Source organism: Phallusia mammillata, chromosome 4, assembly GCF_965637545.1.
Source record: "Phallusia mammillata chromosome 4, kaPhaMamm4.hap1.1, whole genome shotgun sequence".
NCBI lineage: Eukaryota > Metazoa > Chordata > Ascidiacea > Phlebobranchia > Ascidiidae > Phallusia > Phallusia mammillata.
The window spans coordinates 10,639,023-10,644,971 of NC_137255.1; positions in this window are offsets into that span (position 1 = coordinate 10,639,023).

Genomic DNA, 5,949 nt, shown 5'->3' on the forward strand with positions numbered 1-5,949 from the left:
CTTGAGAATGACCGAAAACTGACTACTTTAAGGCACAAAAACAGCTGATCTGAAGGTGGCAAGTGCAAAAAAATCATAGAAATATGAACATTAAATCCAAATTGAGAGGTTGTGTGAAAATTATATCGATCGAACATCAAATTAATTTTCTACGACGCTTCAAAGTTGTGGTACATATATGTACCAGTAACCCTCAAAGGGTTAAAGTATGGTAAATTTAGATTGCGTTATTCTGAAATTGGCAGACATGTCGTTGACTGTGGTTTTTGTGTGTTTTCTCGACTAAAGTTTAAACTTTCCGTTAAAAAACGGTACGTTGATTGCGTTTAATACTTTGGGCCGCATGATTTTATCCCCGGTTAAAAATCTTCAACGAGTGTTTGTTAAATTTTATTTTCTACTCGTTATTAAATCACTGAGATAGTTCGATATCCTTAGTTTAAAATCATATGCAAAGTTTGAGCGTATAACAAACCACAACAAAATACTGGTTCGGACATTTCATTCCTATTCGTCGAATCAAACAACTAAAATAGTTAATTTGGTCAAGTTCGAAGACAGTATTCGTTCGAAACGCTTATGAGTCAGCAACTGTGGTTGGCCGATAATTCACAATATCATGGGATTAAATCCCACCGCATGACAGTTTCTTAGTTCATGTATTTCCACAGCGAAATGCTTGTAAAACCAATTTGTTTCGAAAAAAACACTTGCCTCAGATCTGGCGTATAACAATTTACACATATGCGTGTTGTTAATGTTGGTCAGCAAGAACGCTTAAAAACAGATCAACATAATAACTGATTTACTTTTTCAATTGTAAACCAAATAAACGAAGCAACTTATTATGTGCATAAAACTAATTTTGGAAGTCAACCCTACCTGGCCCTTACCACACACTATCATCCATATCGAACCCGTCATAGATCTTGCATCGATTACACAGCGCTCTTCTTGGTTCTTGCTATGTCACATTGCAAGTGGAGTTGACTTTCTCCCGGGAAGCGAGCCAAGCGCTAAACGTCAATAGCGGTTTGCGGCAGACTGATGTATTAACCAGGAATAAGATAAGTGAGCAGAGTTACCTCATGATTTTATTTCCGAACCCTGTGTTTCTTGTTAATTTTATACCCTCGTCTACTGGTTCACAAAGCGGAACAACAATGAGAGTCCTATCTTTTTTTGTGTGTGTGCAGTACAGAGTTCAATACGTGATTCAGTCTTGCAGGTTGCGCGCCGAACTTGTGACGTCATAATACCGGCTCTTGTTTTCGACTTGGTGCGGTCTTGATCGCTGATAAAAAAAGATGCTGCTATACTATGCCTCCTCACTCCACAAGTCGCCTACCACAGGCCGTGCAGTCGCATCTCCAAAGGTCAATTCACAAAACTTGTTCATGATGTTTTTGTATGAATCACGAAGCTTCCGATTCGGTAACCATATAAAAACCGTAGCATTGTAACATGCTGTTTTGAATGTACGTCATAGTTTATTGAAGCAACAAAGATTGATGGAATGGGACATGCTGGCACCAACGTGGTGGCAAAATAAATAGTGTGTAAATCACGGATATTAAGAAACTTGGAAAAAATCGATTTAATTTGTCATCGTACAGTTTACGAATTTTTCTGTGACAGAGTTGTCAAACCGCGCATTACGAAAATGGATTCATGTGTTTTTTCCAAGGAATTACGCACCTTAAAATAACGCATCATAATCCGACATATGTAGTATGCGAATGTACTTTTAGATCTTCAAATGTCATGAAGTGTGATTGCGGTTACAATTTCTCCTGTTTCATTCGACTTTGATCGTGAACTTCGTGCACTGGCTACAAGTGACGAACTTCTACACCCAAATCATTGTACAAAATATGGACCAAAAACACGATATTCTGCATGTCAATTGGAATTTAGAATAACGCCGCTAAGTTTCTTTTTGTTAACACGTTCGTCTTTTTGCTTTCACCGACACGTTAGACAAACTTTGCGACATGCAGCGAATTCTGTTGTTAACGGTTAATTCCAATGATACCTAGCTTTTAAGTTTTTTTTCCCCAATAGAATACTTCAATATTTGTCGTAAACAATGTGTCGTTAATTCATCTGTTGATTGCTCATAAACGTGTTATTTGGCAAACTGTTTTGTCATCGACGTGTTGGTTTAATCAATAACCAACTTTAGTGCGTCATCAACATTTTTTCATTTGTTTCTTCGAAATGAATTAGATCTAATAGATAACTTGTCTAAATGAAATTTGACCTTTCGGAGCGTTGTGTTTTTTATTGTAACTTCATGAGCAGAAAACCAACACGTCACTCGTTTGTCGTTGAACAGTGACGTAAACGCGTCATGCTTTATCAATAGAAATCGTTACAGTGCATTTTTTGTGCCACGCACTGATTTTGTGTATTTATTATGGCGATGCAGACTTTGTATAAACCGTGGTCTGCGGTTTTAAGTGTAATGTGTTCTTTACTCCATTAAAACCATGTTAGCCGACCCATGATACACACCATCCTTGTTGATGCTGCAACCATCGACCTTAATGATAAGGGCGATGGGCTGTTATAGGCGCCTTGATTGTTTTTTGTACATTACCAACTTTAACCTTCGTCACTGAAAAGTCAATCAGTGTGTTATTGTGCACGGATTAAGCCTTTTAATTCGGAGTTTGCAAACTCTTTTAGTGCAAGTGTGGCGGTGTAATAAAAATGGATTATGCAAAAACATTAAAAGGCATGGAAGGTCAAACTTTAATTATATTTGAGCTTGAAGAATCAAAGCACAATTTTTCATGTAGTTGTATAAAGCGCAGTCAAAACTGCCAATCGATGGTTTGAAAACCGCGTGCGAAATAGTGTAAAAACAATAACAGTTTGATGTTTTCCGCGCATAGCCAAGTTGCGAGTGACGTCACAAGTGGTATAAAGTGGTGGGTTGCGTCGCATAAAATCGCTGTGTCATTTTTAGAAACTTGTTATATTCGACCCATTAAAACAACCAGTATGCCACAATGTGATTCAATGACGTTGCCAGCATCATATTTATCTCGATTTAGCCTATCGAGTTTACTTTCTTTTATATTCCGATGGGAAATTATACATTTTGCTTCAAACCTGCTACCGATGCTTTGTTAAAATACAAAAGTACAGGATACAATCAAGCCACGCTTTGTTTACACACAAATTTGAATAATTCAGTATAATCGAGTGTCAAAACAAGCAGACAATGAGTATGTATTCGATTAGTCTTTTGACACATACACATAACTTTTGCTGCAATCCGACCACAGTGAAAGCTGAAAACACCATGTTGTAATCGTTTCATGAATGACGGCGCGCTATTATCTGTTTGTTGTCAAGCGTCTTGTTTCGCACAACTTATGAAAAGACGATCTGCCCAAGCGCCATTAGCATCAAGTTTAGCAGAAAAAAACGTCCACCAAAAGAGGCTAAGCTCTTTTCTTGCAGACGATTTATAGCAGAGAGTGTGTGAATGCTTGGACCACCGTGGAAGATACAAGTTTGCCCACGCGATTTTGTGAATGGGTCGTTGTGTTGTTTCTCACCGAGCCGTATGTTTATCTTCACCTAGTCCAGTGGTTCTTAACCTTTTCGGTTTGGTTTCCCACTAAAGTAAATCACCAAGTTCGAATTTCCCCCTCTGTTATTCTTATAATGATGTTTTGTGCCCAACATTAACAAAAAATATTCTTTAATCGAAAAATTTCCCTCTGAAAACATTAAATTTCCCACCGGTTAAGAACCACTGACCTAGTCTATAGCCTGCTGTTGAAATATACATTGTGGTACGAACTCAAATGTCAAACCGTTTTTAAGAATTAGAAGCACTATAGTGTACTTAAACTTCAAAAATAGTGGTGGTTCGGATGAGTTCGTGTCAAGCAAATATCAAAAACATAAAGTTTAATATATTATGAGAATGATATGCACGTGTGGATTAAAACAAAGCGTTCTGTGCTTTCCGGACCTATACAAAATGCAAATTTGTTTAATGTATTTTGTTTAAACAACATGATAATATTTGGGGGGAAATCGGAATTTTATGTAACAGGCTGTTTATGGAAAGCTGTATTATGGGGGCTGCATTTTTTCTTGAATCTCTAGTTGTAAATCGTAGAACGTAAATGTTGTACCTTTCATATAATATTTTACAAGCACTTTGCCGTTGGATGCTGCCCAATTTGCTGGTGCCAAGCAAACTTCTTTGCAACTTGGAAACAGTGCGCTTCCATGCTTTGCATTTCCATTAAGTGCGTTTTGCAAAGAGCTGTAGTCCAACAAAAACGAGAGAAAAAAGAAAAAATATCGATTGTTTGGTCACGTCGGGTGCACCTGACCATGATTGTTGTCGTCGTCGAGGATGTTTGTTTCACACCTGTATCATTTCACGTTGCTTACTTCCGCCTCAACAAGGACCCATATCCCACGAGAGTCACCTGCCTGGCACCGAACCGCCGTTCGACTTTCCCATTCCATAGCGCAGCTGCCTGGAATGCCTTTAAGTCATGGGAGACTGAAAGGTGATATTCCAACCCCTCCCGAACACTTTTGATGACGTCATGCCGCTGTGACGCGACCGAGATGAAGTGGACATTTGGAATTTCTTGCGGTTTGCAATATGACGTTATACAGCAGGCGGGTTTCGTATTTCAAGCTTCTCGTTTTGTGCAAATCGTCGCAGTCCCAGCACTGAGGCGCGTAATTGGAATCGCGTGGCGCATTTTGTTTGCTATGTCTTCTTGAAATATCTGAGCGGGGAGTAAACAACTTTTAACAAAACCCTCCAACTCTATGCGAATTTTCAGACCATCGCATAAAGCAGATTTTATACATTTGAAATTGCTTGTGGAACATTGTTGCGCAAAACGACTTTTGTGTTTCCTAACAACATACATAAATTACATCACATGTCATGTCTAGACATTACGTTTAAGTACAAACTTGACCTTGAACAGTTAAGGAAATCATGCAACGGACCTCTTATGACAATACATTACATTAGGAGTGTTTGCATCAAGCATATAAAATAACGACGTTTTTCTTGCTGATCAAACTGATATCAGCCTACACAAATGGATTGCCCAAATTTTGTGGTCGACTCTGTTGCCATCACAATTACCTTGCCTTTGTTTTCGCACCAACCACAGTCCATTAAGATAAGCCACACCGACCCTTGACTATCCCGGCCCGTTTGGCTCTCAGGTGTTTTCAACCTTCCGCAGGGCGACTCTTGTTTTGCCTGAGGGCTACACTTTGGGATATCCGGGCCAATTCTTCGCGAACAATTGGCTCCTCGGCGGTCGGTGCCTATTTTGTGGTTGGTTTCATGTGGCGAATCCAGATACGATTGCTGTCATTTGATAAAAGTTAAAGCGGGCAACAGCAAGCAAGTCTCATTTTAGGAGTGGGACAGGAGAGTTTGTATTGGCTACAAATGCTTTGTGGTGGTGTTTTGAAGGAAGAGCTTTTAGACTCTCTGTTTGTTTGTTTATAATTCGGATTGGTTTCGCAAGTTTTCAGGCTGTAGATTTTTTATAGCATGGTGGTTTTAAATGAACTCTTCTGGATCCATTTTATTAATATGATATGATTAAATTTAATGTTGGACAAAATTGCATAATTACGTGCCAGGGAGCATTAATGTACATGTTATATGTTCGTATTTATGACATATTAGATTCGTATTTATGACACTTAAGCATTTTTGGTTAGGAAATAGCGAACATACCGTGCGCGGTTTATACCGGTCATGTGCGGATATTTCCTCTTAATTCTTAAGTATAGTATATTGGACGTTTGGCGCCGACTTAGCCTATAATTTTGGTTTGTAGAAACATGCTATATTGGTATTAGCCGAATGTCATCCATAATTTTATTCCTCCGGCCGAGTTTAATTGTTCATATCCGCTTCATAGGCATTTG